Source organism: Saimiri boliviensis, chromosome X (assembly GCF_048565385.1).
Source record: "Saimiri boliviensis isolate mSaiBol1 chromosome X, mSaiBol1.pri, whole genome shotgun sequence".
Classification (NCBI taxonomy): Eukaryota; Metazoa; Chordata; class Mammalia; order Primates; family Cebidae; genus Saimiri; species Saimiri boliviensis.
Window position 1 is genome coordinate 87,014,764 of NC_133470.1, and position 17,032 is coordinate 87,031,795.

The 17,032-nt window shown below is 40.3% G+C and overlaps 1 pseudogene; it reads left to right on the plus strand.

The window, feature by feature from the left end:
- Positions 1–7,405: 7,405 nt before the first annotated feature.
- On the plus strand, positions 7,406–8,846 carry LOC101032288 (NGFI-A-binding protein 1 pseudogene; annotated as a pseudogene).
- Positions 8,847–17,032: the final 8,186 nt, after the last annotated feature.

Genomic DNA, 17,032 nt, shown 5'->3' on the forward strand with positions numbered 1-17,032 from the left:
CTATAAAGTCATATGGTTTTTAAAAACTGATAAATAATATTTGTACATATTCATGGGGTACAGTGGTGTTTCAATACATATAATGTATAGTGATCAGATAAGGGTAATTTTGTATCCTTCAACAAATCTCTCTATATCTCTCCCTTCCCCCTACCCTTTCCAGCCTGCATTTGTTGGATGTAGTGGCATGCACCTGTAGTTTTAGCTACTCAGGAGGCTGAGGCAGGAGTATTGCTTGAGTCAGGAGTTCCAGTCCAGTCTGGGCAACAGAGCAAGATTCTCACCTGTTTAAATATATATACAGATTTAAAACCCTCTTATAAATACACCCAAAAATAATATTTGCCCAGACCAAATGTCTGGGCACCCCCACCCTACTCCATGGCCAAGTCAAGTTAACATATAATATTAACCAGCACACCTATGAAGTAGAAATTATTGTGTATATCACTGGACTCAATTTACAAGTAAAGAAAAAGCCAGGCACAGTGGCTCACACCTGTAATCTCAGCACTTTGGGAAGCCAAGGCGGGCAGATCTCGAGGTCAAGAGATTGAGACCAACCTGGCTAAAATGGTGAAGCCCTGTCTCTACTAAAAATACAAAAATTAGCTGGGTGTGGTGGCACACGCCTGTGGTCCCATCTACTTGGGAGGCTGAGGCAGAAGAATCGCTTGAACCCAGGAGGCAGAGGTTTCAGTGAGCAGAGATTTCACCACTGCACTCCAGCCTGGCGGCAGAGCAAGACTCCGTCTCAAAAAAAAAAAAAAAAAAAAAAAAAGCTTAGTGAAATAACTCCCTTGCCAAATTCACACAGTTGCAAAATCAAAACATAAAACTAATTCTGTCTTACTCCAAAGTCACTCTGAAAAAAGACATGTCCTTCCCAGGAATTCTCTCCACTCTCAAACCATTATGATCTACAAATGTGACCCTGAGCAAGTTCTTTTCCTCTCTAGGCTTCAGTTTCCACATGTGGAAAATAAGGGTTTTGAACTAGATTATCTCAGAGGTTCCTTCTAGCTCTCACTTTCTCTGACTTTACTTAAATTGAGCTTTTAAAAGATCTTTGGCATTGGTATTCTTTCAACACATTGTCCAGTAGTCATTTTGACAGAAGCCCTCTTTCTGAGTTGACAGTGTGGTTAATTTGCAAGTGAAAAGTGCTTTCTACAAAGTGAAATAGAAAACTGAGAAAGTTGTCAATTAGCTAATAGCAATGGAGATAAGCATGTGAGCCTGTAAGTGTGCATGCATGAGTGCATGTGTGGTGGGTAAACATAAATCTTAACTGTAAAACTAGACAAATTATTTCTTCTAACATTTTATCAACAATCTATTAGCTTATGATGTTTTGCCTACAGCTTTTTAAGTCAAGAGAAATTAATATCCTCTCCTACATCTGATTGTACCATTATGGAGGCAAACCAGATAAATGACTGTCAATATCTGGCCATTTAACTTACTCAACAGAGAGCTAGTAAGCACATACTGTACATCAGGTATGTCTCTAGGTACTCAGGTAATAAAAGATCAATATGAGATACTCTTCTATTCTCAAGGAGCTTGTGGTGTACTAACATACTTGGGAATGGGAACTGAAAGTGAATCAAGTATTCTCTTGTTCAGGATCCCAGCTAAACCATCCTGGCATCCAGTATTTTAGAGCTTTCAAAGCACTTTTACATCCACCATCTCACTTTGATGCTCCCAGAAACCCTGTGAGGTAGGTGGGGAAGATTTCACAAACTTCATTTTATAGATGAGGAAACTGAAGCCTTATTAGAAATTAAGTGACTCAGATGCTGGTTAGTGAGTGGCAAAACCAGGACCTACATTATTGGGTTATGTTGACTCAAGAGTCAAGTGCTCTTTTCCCCAGTTGTCTTCATATCTCTAGGCCATGGCTGCCATCAAATTTTTGGTGGCCAGGTAAAGGTGTTTTCTGGAAATATATCTCCTGGCAAACATTCCATTTAGAAGGACAATTCAGGTGGATAATTCAGTGTCTAATTTTTACAAAGGAAGAAGTTCCTTTGACTTTGGTAGAAACTCAAAGAAAACCTAGTTAAGATGTCAGCACAGAAGACTATGTTGGGAGAAGTTCTCACATTGACTTTGTGTTCTTTAAACTTGCATGCTGTTTTGAGTTTTTGCCAACACTCAGGTCGATGTCAAAATACTGGCAAGAATGGACCACAAATGGTATGGTAGTGCTATTTCCTGTTCCAGAGGTAGTACTTTTTCAATGCATCCTGGATGCTTGACATTGTATTCTACTCTATTGCATTCCCCTAATCTCTTCTCTCCTTGTGAGTTCTACCTATGTCCCTGGTGACCTGGGCATCCATGTCTTCTTACTGCCACCTTCTAGCTGGGTAGCCATGTTGTTTCACACACTGGGATACAGTTTCTTCATCTGTAAAATGGGAGAAAAGTATTAGAATATAGGAAGTATAATCTATCAGTGTAAATGAGCATGGGATTAGGAAACACTAACACATTTAGGAATGAGGAAAGGGCCTAAAATATTTACTCTTGGTTCCTCAAGTAAGGTATTAGCTGTTTTGTCTAGGCAAGTGACTTCACCTCTCTCAACCTCAGTTTCCTCATTTGTAAGATGGTATCATGGAACTAAAGTCTCTCTAAGACCCACTCAACACTGGGATTCCATGACTCAGCAAGTGGAAATGAACACATAACTTCTAACTGTCCACTTCTAGAGTAGAAGGCACTGAAAACAGAGGAGTAGAAGAGGAGAGTGAAAAATAGGTGGGAGGAAAGCACAGGAAGAGCATGTTTTAATTATGTTTTCTTTCTTGGGGAAAAGAATGGATTGGAAAAACATAAGTCAATTTAATTAAATGAAAATAAATGTATTCTCAAAAGAAAAATATCAAATGTAGTTCAATCAAAAGATAAGGTGTGTTACCAATACAATTGTCAGAGAACATCAGCTAAGCTCCAGGATTCCTGGATAGAGAATTAGAGGGGCATTGAGTGAAACCACAATAGCCAAGACCCAGAGTCCTGAGGCAAAGATGCTTACACCATCATGTCCATCGACACAAGCAAGTCATTTCTGCTCCTTGGAGACTCCAGATAGCAAAATCAGATAAACTTGACTAGTATCCATGCAATAAAATAGGTTGTGGAAGACAGAGCTTGGAATAGGCATGGCCCCAAGAAGATTATATGAGTTGATTTATATCAGATTTTTTAAAGCTTGTTTACATCATTTAAAATAGTGAAAAATTGAAATCCATCCAGAAGTCCATTAATAGGGAGATGACTATATAGCTTACGGCATATATTAGCATGCCACTGAGATGGTGGAGTGGAGTGGATGAGACAGACTGACCTGCTTGAAGTACAGAGCTCCAGTTAGGTACTTTTTTCATTTTCTGTATATTATGTTTTAACATTTTAGAAAACATTTCTGGCTGTGGAAAGACAACCCCTCTTGGGGCTAGCCAATTCTTAGAGATAACAAACGGCTCAACCAGGAACATGCCTTTGATATGCAGGCTAACCAAACCAGAATCAGGAGCCCTACCCCTTCTGTCTGGCCCGTACATCGCAAGAGGCAATATCCCTCTGCCTTAATTATCTCAGGGCCAGATACCAGGCAACTAGGAACCACCCCTATAGCGTAGAGCCTTCTAGAATTTTACAAATTAGAAAATCCTAAGCCAAACACCTGTTCTGCCTTCCCTTTCCCAAGGAAACTCCAATGACAGCCATGACCTAAACACTCACTTCATTACTGTGTTTGCCTCCAGATGAACCTGGTGCTTTCCCACATGCTCTCGTGTGCTGTGCTGTGCCTCCTGCCTCCAGGACCTGGGAAGATAGTGAACTTTGTTTCTTCCTGAGCCTCTTCTGGTTACATTTGCCATGTCACTAAAAATTACGAAATGGTAGGTAAGCACCAGTGTGGTTTGTGGGATGGGGTATAGCCCAACATGACTTGTCATTAATTACCCCATATCTATCCATCCTCTTACCTAACCACATACATGCCCACAGCTCAGTCCTGCCCTGTTTTCTCTGTTTCTTTTATTGATATCCTAATTGATCCAATTCCCCCAAACTCCTTAGTCATCAGGTCCCCTTTCTCTGTCTCTCACTCTCCATGTCCAGTCATTTGTCAGTTGCTTCCTTTAAAATCTCTTTTGAATTTATTTCTTCCTTTCTGTTTGATAGCTCTTTATCATTTAAACTGATCATTGCAATCACCTCCAAACTACTCATCCTGCCTTCAGTTCTCCTTTCTTTTCAATTTAGCCTGTATATCCATTTTAAATGAACCTTCTTAAAATATTACATTCCCCAAATCACTTTTCTGCTCAAAACTGTCCAGTGTTTGCCTTTGTCCTCTGGATGACTTCCTGATCCCTTAGCCTGTGTTTCAGGACCTTCCATGAGCTGATCTTTGTTTGTCTAACCTCAGCCTTCAATGTATATCTTGTTTTGAAAACAGGAGCACAACTTACAAGAAGGGAGTCCCTGACTAGAGATGGTGTCTGGTTTCAACCATTACCAACTGAAGTCTCCAGTGTTCTTTCTCATGGCGTTGTCCCACTTGCTTCCAGAAGATAGAAAGAAATCCAAATAACACCCAGCAGTAGTGCTGGGCTCTACAGATAATGATGTCATTTGCATATGCCATCACATTGTGAGTTGCAACAGTCAGTAGGCATCATTATCTTTATTTCAGAGATGAGCAGCCTGAGGCCCAGTAAGAGACAGTGACTTGCTCAAAGTCACACAATTAAGAAACGATGGAGCCAAGTCCCTCTTTTCAATGATTTCTGGCCATTATCCTTTATTCCTTTGCTTCCCTGTCTAGACTCTACTTCATCTCATCCCCAGAATGACCACACCTAGACTGACTTCACTTTTGCCTTTCTCACTCCTACAGCAGCATCATGGAGTGCTCCTTGAAAAATTCACTTGGACTTGCAGGTCCCCCACTAAAGATTTGACCCGTTTGTTCCCAGACACCTTCTCGAGACCTCCATCTAACAATTATGGTCTCATTCTCTTGTCTGGCTCTGTCTCCTTAGCATGCAAACATACTAACCAACCCACACACTCCACTTCAAAAAAAAAAAATAATAATAACCTTTGCTGAATCCTATATCTTATTCTAGGTACTGTCTTATCTCCTTCCTTTCTCAACAATGTTTCTTGAGAAAAATCATCACTGATCATTGCCTCCTTTCCCTCACTTCCCGTTCATGGTTTAATCAATTGCAATTCTGGGTACAATCTCCATACTTATCCCTGAAACTGTTCTTAAGGCCAAATTCAATGGGCACATGTCAATTATCATCTTATTGGCCCTGACAGCAATGTTTACTCAGGTTAACATTCAATCTTCAAAGTCTCTGCTTGGCCTTTTCTTCTGGGACACAACGCTTGCCTAATTTTCCTTCTGCTTCCCTTGTGGTTTCTTTTTAGTCTCTCGCTCAAACTTGTCCTCTGTCTATTCCAAGAAAGTATGTAGCTATCTAGCTGTGAAGCATCCTTGAACAGTAGAGCATTCACTGGCACTAGGAGAGGTTGGTCAGAGGCTACATAAGTATCTATATAAAGACATCATAGAAGAAATTCTGACACCACGTATTAACTTCAATTACATGAACTTTAAAGTTCTTTCCAATGCTAAAATTGTGTACGTCTACAATGCTGAGTGCCAATTGAGAGGTCTGGTCAAAGAAATGCTATCAGAAGTCAAAGCTGAGGGAAAGCCTCCTGAATTAGGTTGGCAAATCCTGAAAGATAGAATAATTAAATGAGGTAGATCAATTTTAGTCTATTCCAAAATAAAAGCTTTTCAAAATCACTGGCTACAGCTTTTGCAATTGTTTTATATAATGAGCCAAAGAATGAATTGGATTTTACAACTGAATTTATGTAAGTGACAAAATGCCTCTGTAGTCTGCCCCTTTGTCAGTAGCTCTGGACAAACTGCAGGTTGGGAGGGGTGGACTGAATGAGCTCCAGAACTCAGGGCTCTCTTTTCACTTTTCTGCTGTATTTATGCCTCATGTAAACTGCACAACTAGGGATTCTACGACTTTCCATGTATCTTCCCACCTCTAAGAGCCTTTGTCCATGCTGTGCCTTTGCCCTGGAATGTCCTTTTTCTCCTCAGGTTAATAAAACCTTATCTATTCATAAAAATACCTCTTCATAAAAAAAATGAGTTAGCCCATTTAAATTTGTTTAAATAACACTATGGCCATAAAAGACCACCCTGTAATAGGCCAATAACTGCTATTCATTTTTCTAATGCAAAAACATTTGTTTTTGATATTCAGTTATCACTGCTCTGATCTGGGCCTACCTGAGGGGTAAGAGGGCAGAAATGGAGAGAATCATCCACTCTTTAACCTGTATCCTCATTCTCAACTCTTTCTGACAGTGAGGTCTTTCTAATCACCTCCACTACCACACAAAATCTGTTGTCTCTGGAGATCCATGAACTACAAATGCCCTCTAGAGCTTTGGTGCTCATCTCTGGAAAACTGCTATAACTTAAGTTCTTACTTCTACCTTTCAAGAATAGATTACTCTTTGGTGTCAGGCTGCTTTTCTGACATTATTCAGAGATTTGGATAGAATTTATATTCAGATTTTGGATTATATTCATGCTGCAATTACCTTAATAATAGAATTGCCATTTAAAATTTTAATCATATTTCTAGAATTGAAATGACAAGTTGACTTTATGTCCCTGAATTCTGAACTCTGGCACCTTAAGCTGGTAAGGCTATCATTTTCTAACATTACTTTCCGTAGTCATAGCTGTGGGGTTTGCAGGTCATCCTCATACGATAAAGCAACAAAATCACAATCCTACAGCTGGATGTTTTAGAGTAAATCATCATGCATTCTGGATGCTCTTAGAGACTTTTCAGCCTGTTTAAATAACTGTCTTTGGGTATATTATCCAGTTTATATTATTTTTATCTGTGGGAGGGTTTACATGACTATTTCACTCCTTTGACATTACCACCCCTAAGTCATTTAGGGCCAACAAAACAGAGACCTACGCGGTTCTCAATTGAAAGCGTAGGAGGGCGGGGAGGCGCTGCCGCCGCCGCTGCCACCCACGTGTTGCAGCCTGGAGGAGCCGCAGATGAGGCCAACAGAGAGCTGTCGGGGTGGGCAGGCTGGAAGAAGCGGCAGGCCAGAGCCGTGAGGGAACAGGGAGAGCACGCCTACTACATTCCCTTCCTTCTCCCCTCGATGGGAGTGGGGTTGTCCCGGCTCTCGCAGCCACCAGAGAAGGGAGAGCCAGGGGACTTAGCTTTGGAGTTGGGGCTGAGCAGTCTTTGGGGCGAGCACGCCAAAACCACTGTGGCCGCTGGCTGAGTTAAACTCATCCACAGTAATGGCCGCGGCCTTACCCAGGACCCTGGGGGCGTTGCGGCCGTATAGAATATTAAGAAAAGCCAGTCTGCTTTCTTATTTTTGATATCTTTATCCAAAAAGGTGATGATGATGTCCAGCAACTCTGTGAAGCAGGAGAATAGGAATTTTTGGAAATCATGGCACTTGGCATGGCTAGCAAGCCCCTTCAAGTTAGAAGGCTACAGAAGGCTTTGAGAGACTAGGTCACAAACCCTGGCTTTTCAATCAGCCGCTGACTTCCCTTCCTGTCAGTAGCATACCCATCTATAAATTACCAGAGGGATCACCTACATGGCTGGGAATATCCTGCAGTAGTTATGAAAGGAGTAGCAATGCCTGGAAACCTCATTTAAAAATCCCAAATGCGCTGCCACCACCTGTGTGTAGAGCTTGGGTCAGGGGAAGTCAGATGTGGTCGGGAGCCTGCTACAGTGCTACTGTCGAGTGTTGGTGAGTCCAGACTCCGGCAAGGCCACCGTGCCACAGAGAGAGAGTAAAGCCTCTCCCCAGGAGACCTGGGCTCCCCTGCGTCCCCAGAGGAGAGCAGCAAGGCGCTGGATGCTGCTGCTGCACTTTCTGTGGAGCAGATGGCCCCCACACTGCCAAAAAGTGACTTGAAGGAAGTGAAAGAGCTACTAAAAACCAACAAGAAGTTGGCCAAAATGATTGGTCACATCTTTGAGATGAACGATGATGATCCACACAAAGAGGAGGAAATTCAGTAATACTGTGCAATATATGGCAGATTTAACTCAAAGAGGAAGGTTGGGAAACATCTCATGCCTCATGAGCTCACTGTTAATGAAGTGGCTTCTCAACTCTCCATGAAGAATAATTCTCTGCTGACAAGAAGAGATGAGCTTTTTGCCTTGGCTAGGCCGATTTCTTGAGAAGTCACCTATAAATATACTTACAGAACCACCAAGTCAAAATGTGGAGAAAGAGATGAATTATCCCCAAGATAATTAAAGCGGAGTATGGGTTTTCAGATTTCCAGGATTCTGTGCAGACACTCTTTTAGCAGGCTAGAACTATGAGTGAAGAACTCACAGCTCTTACTTCGCACTAACCTGAAAAGCAGATGAAGTTCCTTTGCAACCACACTGGGTATGAGAGACTGCAGAATGCAGAGAGGAGGTTGTATGCAGGGTTTTACAGGCAGAGCTCAGAAGAGCACAGTCCTAATTGCTTGACTTCGGATAACTCAGATAGACAAGGAAAAAGACCTTTGAATCTCTAAATGCCTAATTTACAGAACAAAAAATCCCATCGTTTTGTGGTGGATGGGGAGCTGAGCCAATTTTACCTCAGTGAGGCAAAGTCCCACTCATCAGAGTCTTGGGATTTTAAAAGACTACCCTCACTCAGTTTTTACCTTAGAAAAGAAAGTCATCAAAATAGAGCCTGAAGATTCAAGATAGTTGTGATTCTCTCACCAGTCTCTGGAAATGGCATCAGATTTAAGGATAATACTCCACCATCAAAATAAGCCTTAATAACAAGTGTTGACTCAAACAGATCACATAGCCAAAGCAAAATGACTGCTATGGTAACCTGCAGAAACCAGGAAGATGAAACAACAGCCACAAAAGAGAATATCAAGAGTGTTTCAATCCATAACAGTAATATTGATTTATTCAGATTCCTGTGTTAAGTCGTTTTATATGGAAAGGCTTACAAATCAATATTGTAAGCATTCATTATTTAAGAATGCACAATGTATTTTTGTAATTGATAGAAGTTAAATGTAGATATTGAGACCTGTTTGATCCAATAGATGTGGATACAGTTTATTGTACTTGAAATTTTGTTGTCTACTTTGTGTGTTTAATGTAAATATGTGTCAGAGTTTAGAACCTTTGCCCACAGTCGTGAAAAATAAAGCTTAAGTGATGTAGTTATTGACAAGATCACAATAATTATGGAAAAATAGAAAGCCAAGGAAATTAATGTGGATTTAATATTTGATAAAACTGTTTTTAACAGGAGATATGTAGCATTCACTCACATAATATCTGGTTATCAATGCACATTTACACAATAAATACTTCAGTGGAGGAAAGTTAAAAGGATGAGCAATAGAGTAGAAAAGTCTCTTAAACTAGTTGACCTAAGATTGTATTAATAGCTACTTAAGATGTACCAAAGATAGAAAACTATTACTTAGACAGAGAACTTGAAATAAGTGGACCCATGTATAAAAGCTTTGACTTAAACATTGATATTTCAGAATGTGTTAAATAGATTAAGACAATGGTAAGTTAACCTTACATGTTATAAAATTGGTGACTGTTAGCAAAGGCTATAACAGATTAAGTGCTGTTTTATATCAAAAAAAAATATTCTCTACGCAGAAAAGTCAGAGAGACTAGATGCTTTCACTACGGAATGTCTTCCCATCCAGCCATCACAAGTGTGGACAATCACTGCATCCACATTTGTAGGCACAATTCTATGGAAGTTTAGTTGACACCTATATTCATTATTTATCTTACGATTTCATTTTTCTACACATTTGAGATTTGTGAAGGCAGTTTTTTCTTAAAATTTATGTTAACTTGACTATACATTTTGAATTCTTCCAATTTAATTAATGGACTGTATGCATATAGATGGGAGTGTGCTTACATGTTAGTAATGTACTTGCATACTTATAAGAATTTTACATTGGAATTCTTTTTTTTTTAATTGCATTTTAGGTTTTGGGGTACCAAACTGATACATTGGAATTATTAATGGTAAAAAAAGAATACATCCGCCAATATACATTTTTTTCTGTTTGTTTAAGAGAAGATATCTCATAGCTTTACCTACTTTCTACAGATTCATCTAAACACAGATATTGCTGTGAAGAGTATATTGACTTAGATTATGTGTTTTTTGTTTTTAGTTCTGCTCCAGATCATAACTGTATAAAAAATATTAAATCATAATCTGTTCCACTAAAATTTGTCAGCCAAATGTTAGATGAAATGTCTGCACTGTGGTCTCAGATTACTGTCACATATATAAATTGCTTCTTCATTTTAATTTGTGGAAGAACTTTGCAGTAGTAAACACCAGTAAACAACTTTTATACTGTTAAGACTTTTTTCCTTTCCTAAAAGTTTTAATTGAACCATAGTGTTTTGCGCACTGAAGAAGCTTCTTACGGACATTGCACAATCTGTTGCTAGCTTGAGATTGGTTATTGTGGTTGCATTATTCACTGTGTGTAGAAATAGTATGAGTACCATTTAAATAGACTGTTCAGTTTTTAATATTAGCCATAGCACTGGTTAGTATCACAGTAGTTTAGTGAAATGTTTCCTCTATTCTAACCTATTTTGAAACATTTTTAAAATTGTGTCTTACAGTCAAGTTTGTAGATTTTAATAAGCCACAATTTTAAAAGATTCAGTAATCTCCCAACTTCCAATATTTATCCACCCATTGTGAATCCACAAATAGCATCTTTAAATTCACAGTAAGTTTCCTTAAGTATCATATGTTTCTGATCTTTCAAGCTTAGTGATACATTGGAAGCACAAGAAAAATTTCAGTAGAATACAGTTTTTATTTTGTAAACACTAATGTATTAAACTTGCTATACATTAAAACAAATAATACATATTTTATTTGAATTATATATATTAATTGGGTGCTATAACTAGTTGATTTTTTTTTCATTTTGTTAGAGGCATTTTCACTGAACAAGGTCAGTATTACGACCAATATAGTCCAAGAGACCATTTCTCCCTGAGTCTCTTACACTTTATTGTGCAATGTCCACATTTTTGTGACTCTTCAAGCTGTTGGTGAGGTGGGATGAGTGCACTTGCTTCCTGTGACAATAAAGATTTTCTGTGCTGCACAGAAAAAAAAAAAAAAAAAAAAAGAAAGAAAAAAGGGAAAAAAAGCATAGGAGGACCATCCCCAAGGAAGAGGGATGCGCCAAAGTTTGGTTAAGTTTTATTGAAACTTCAACTGAGTCCCAAGTACTAAAGTGATCAATATTTCACTCTATCAGACTAACAGAGGAAATAGTACACTTGTATGGTTCTCTTATACACTGGACATAAGAAGTAGAAGTCAATGTGACCTATAATCAAGAAAAAAGCAGACAATGCAAGCAGATTCAACATAGCACGAAAGACACAAGCCTTCTCTATTTTCAGACCAAAAAAAAAAAAAAGTTGATTTGTGAAAAAGTGAAGATTACTGAAAATGGAACATATGAAAGTAAACATCAAATTCATTTATGTCTTGATTTGTTTGTGACTACATGACTGAATGCATCAGCTTTGTTACTGACTGTCAGCTAACAGTCATCTTCATGTCTTAGGGGCCATCTGTAGTTCCCAGTTTTTTCTCATGTGGGCTTTCTCATCATGGCTTCTTACTTCATCAAATCAGCAAGAGACATTTCTTACCTCACAGAGGATTCAGTACCTCTTTTAAAGGCTTTTATCTAATTAAGTCAAGCTCATCCATTATAATTTCCTTTTTGAGTAACCCAAAGTCAACTGATTTACAACCTTAACTACACCTGAAAAACCCCTCACCTTTGTTACATTCTATTGACTAGAAGCTAGTTAGCAATTCCACCCACATTCAAGGTGAAAAGATCATAGAGGGCATGAACACAGGGTAGGGGAATCTTGGGACCTATCATAAAATTATGCCTACCATAGTTAGTGTTTACATACAGAGCAAGACTCCAGGAGGTTAGGCAAAGAATAGCTATTGAGGAAATAAATATTACTAAGAAAGAAACAGCTGGACAACTACCAGAACTCACACAAGACTGTAAAAAACCTAAGTCCCTGCTAATCAGAATATATAGACATCATTGAACATCCAGGACATTCCAGTAGATATCCCAGAGAGACCACACTTTAGGAGTAGGGAACAGCTATTTCAAGGGTAAAAGTTACTCTAGACCCACTCCAACAACAACAACAAAAAAGCCTCAAAAGAAGCAAGCTGATGCACAGTAAATTGTATGCTAAAATAAAATTTAACACTATTAAAGAATACAACAAAATGCGGACACTCAAAAACATACCACTGTTGGAATGCTGGGAAGATGGCCGCCTAAGAACAGCGCAGGACTTCAGCTCCCAGTGAAAGTGCAGAGGGTGAGTGGATGCCGCATTTCCAGACGAACTCTTATTGCCCACAGACCAGGAGATACCCAGGCAGAGGGGTCGCCAGCGTCGCAGTCCCAGCCGGTGTGGCTGTTTTGGCCCCCGTGGGGCTGATTCCGCCCGCGCGGCTGCTGTGACCACTCCCTGTTGCTGCGATTCTCCATACAAAAGCCACTGGTTTGGGAGCCCTCTTTTTTTTTTTTATTGCATTTTAGGTTTTGGGGTACATGTGATGAACATGCAAAATTGTTGCATAGGTACACACTTGGCAGTGTGGTTTGCTGCCTTCCATCCCCTCACCTGTATCTGTCATTTCTCCCCATGCTATCTCTTCCCACCTCCCCACCCCCCGCCCCTCCCCCATTTCCCCCCAACGGACCCCAGTGTGTAGTGCCCCCTCCCTGTGTTCATGTGTTCTCATTGTTCAACACCCACCTATGAGTGAGAATATACGGTGTTTGATTTTCTGCTCTTGTGTCAGTTTGCTGAGAATGATGGTTTCCAGGTTCATCCATGTCCCTACAAAGGACGTGAACTCATCGTTTTTGATGGCTGCGTAATATTCCATGGTGTATATGTACCACATTTTCCCTATCCAGTCTATCATCGTTGGGCATTTGGGTTGGTTCCTTATTTACAATAGCAAAGACCTGGGAGCCCTCTTAAAGAGCTGGCGAGCAGAGCCCTGAGACTGCAGGGTTGCCCATTCATCTGAAATAGCGAGTCAGGCCAGGAGATTCCTAGGCAAAAAATCTGCCAGGAGCCGGCGCCGCAGTTCGAGCCGACTCCGTGAGTCGCAGCACGGGAGATCCCGGCACCTTTTCAACAAGCGACCGGAACGCAGGGTCCGGCTCGGTGGGGGAGGGGCTTCCGCCATTACTGAGACTCTCCACCGCTACGGAGGCAGGCTGCCGTTGCCGAGGTAACCCGCCGTTGCCGAGGCAACCTGCCACAACAGAGAGAGTCCGCCATAACAGAGGTGGGGCCACCATTGCCGAGACAGTTCTGACTACACCCATATAAAAAGGACTACAGGGAAGAGCTCAGGGCAGCTGGGCGGAGCCCACAGCAGCTCAGCAAAGCCCCTGCAGGCAGGCAGTGGCTAGGTGCACTGCTAGCTGGGCGGGTCAGACCGGAAAGAAAAATTTAAAAAAAGGCAGTAGTGCAATGGAATCTCATAAAGTTCCAACTCCCTGGGACAGAGACAGACAACAGGTGGATAAACCCACAAAAATGGGAAGAAACGAGCGCAAAAAGGATGAAAACTCCCGAAACCAGAACACCTCTCCTCCTAAAAGGGATCACAACTCCTCACCAGCAAGGGAACCAGACTGGATGGAGAAGGAGGGTGATGAAATGACAGAATCAGACTTCAGAAGGTGGGTAGTAAGAAACTACAGTGAGCTAAAAGAACATGTTCTAACCCAACGCAAAGAAAATAGGAACCTTGAAAAAAGATTGGACGAACTGCTGATGAGAATGGACAGCATAGAGAGGAGTATAAGTGAATTGATGGAGCTGAAAAATGCAACACGAGAACTTCGTGAAGCATGCACAAGATTCAGCAGCCGAATCGACCAAGCAGAAGAAAGGATATCAGAGGTCGAAGATCAACTCAATGAAATAAAAAGAGAAGGCAAGAACAGAGAAAAAAGTGCAAAAAGGAATGAACAAAATCTTCAAGAAATGTGGGACTATGTGAAAAGACCTAATCTATGTCTGATAGGTGTACCTGAATGTGATGAAGAGAATGAATCCAAGCTGGAAAATACTCTTCAGGATATTATCCAGGAAAACTTCCCCAACCTAACAAGGCAGACCAATATTCAAATCCAGGAAATACAGAGAACACCACAAAGATATTCCTCAAGAAGAGCAACCCAAGGCACATAATCGTCAGATTCACCAGGGTTGAAATGAAAGAGAAAATGCTAAGGGCAGCCAGAGAGAAAGGTCGGGTTACCCACAAAGGGAAGCCCATTAGACTCACAGCAGATCTCTCAGCAGAAACCCTACAAGCCAGAAGAGACTGGGGGCCAATATTCAACATCCTTAAAGAAAAGAACTTTCAACCCAGAATCTCCTATCCAGCCAAACTAAGCTTCATAAGTGAAGGAAAAATAAAATCCTTTGTGAACAAGCAAGCACTCAGAGATTTCATCACCACCAAACCTGCCCTACAAGAACTCCTGAAAGAGGCTCTACACATATAAAGGAACAACCAGTACCAGCCACTCCAAAAACACACCAAATGGTAAAAGAGCATCAACGCAATCAAGAATCTGCATCAACTAACCAACAAAACAGCCAGGTAGCTTCAAAATGAAAGTATCAAATTCACACATAAAATACTATCCCTAAATGTCAATGGACTAAATGCCCCAATCAAAAGACACAGACTGGCAAATTGGATAAAAAGCCAAAACCTGTCAGTGTGCTGTATCCAGGAAACCCATCTTACATGCAAGGATACACAAAGGCTCAAAATAAAGGGATGGAGGAAGATCTACCAAGCAAATGGAGAGCAAAAAAAGGCAGGAGTTGCAATTCTCATCTCTGATAAAATAGACTTTAAAGCAACAAAGATCAAAAGAGACAAAGAAGGACATTACATAATGGTCAAAGGATCACTGCAACAAGAAGAGCTAACGATCCTAAATATATATGCACCCAATACAGGAGCACCCAGATACATAAGGCAAGTTCTTAATGACTTACAAAGAGACTTAGACTCCCACACAATAATAGTGCGAGACTTTAACACCCCATTGTCAATATTAGACAGATCAACCAGACAGAAAATCAACAAGGATATCCAGGACCTGAATACAGACCTGGAACAAGCAAACCTAATAGACATTTATAGAACTCTCCACCCCAAATCCACAGAATATACATTCTTCTCAGCACCACATCACACCTACTCTAAAATTGACCACATAATTGGCAATAAATCACTCCTCAGCAAATGCAAAAGAACAGAAATCATAACAAACAGTCTCTCAGACCACAGTGCAATCGACTTAGAACTCAGAATGCAGAAACTAACTCAGAACCGCACAGCTTCATGGAAACTGAACAACTTGCTCTTGAATGTTGACTGGATAAACAATGAAATGAAGGCAGAAATAAAGATGTTCTTCGAAACCAATGAGAATGAAGACACAACATACCAGAATCTCTGGGACACATTTAAAGCAGTCTCTAGAGGAAAATATATAGCAATGAGTGCCCACATGAGAAGAAAGAAGAGATCTAAAATTGACACCCTATCATCAAAATTGAAAGAGCTAGAGGAGCAAGATCAAAAAAACTCAAAACCTACCAGAAGACAGGAAATAACTAAGATCAGAGCAGAACTGAAGGAAATAGAGACACAAAAAACTCTTCAAAAAATCAATAAATCCAGGAGCTGGTTTTTTGAAAAGATCAACAAAATAGACAGACCACTAGCCAGATTAATAAAAAAGAAAAGAGAGAATAACCAAATTGATGCAATAAAAAACGATAAAGGGGATATCACCACAGATTCCACAGAAATCCAAACCATCATCAGAGATTATTACAAACAACTCTATGCACATAAACTAGTAAACCTGGAAGAAATGGATAAATTCCTGGACACCTGCATCCTCCCAAGCCTAAACCTGGAAGAAGCCGAAACCCTGAATAGACCAATAACATGGTCTGAAGTCGAGGCAGCAATAAAGAGCCTACCACCCAAAAAAAGCCCAGGTCCAGATGAGTTCACAGCTGAATTCTACCAGACATACAAAGAGGAGCTGATAACATTCCTTCTGAAACTATTCCAGACAATCCAAAAAGAGGGAATCCTTCCCAAATCATTTTACGAGACAAACATCATCCTGATACCAAAACCCGGCAGAGACTCAACAAGAAAAGTAAATTTCAGGCCAATATCCATGATGAACATAGATGCAAAAATCTTCAATAAAATACTGGCAAACCGATTGCAACAGCATATCAAAAAGCTCATCCACCATGATCAAGTAGGATTCATCCCGGGGATGCAAGGCTGGTTCAACATACGCAAGTCCATAAACGTAATTCACCACATAAACAGAACAAAAGACAAAAACCACATGATTATCTCGATTGATGCAGAGAAGGCTTTTGACAAAATTCAACAACCGTTTATGCTAAAAACCCTCAATAAACTAGGTATTGACAGAACGTATCTCAAAACAATAAAAGCTATTTACGACAAACCAACAGCCAATATCATACTGAATGGGCAAAAACTGGAAGCATTCCCTTTGAAATCTGGCACTAGACAAGGATGCCCTCTCTCACCACTCCTATTCAATATAGTACTGGAAGTTCTAGCCAGAGCAATCAGGCAAGAAAAAGAAATAAAGGGTATCCAAATTGGAAAGGAGGAAATCAAATTGTCTCTATTTGCAGATGACATGATAGTATAGCTGGAAGACCCCATCATCTCAGCCCAAAATCTCCTG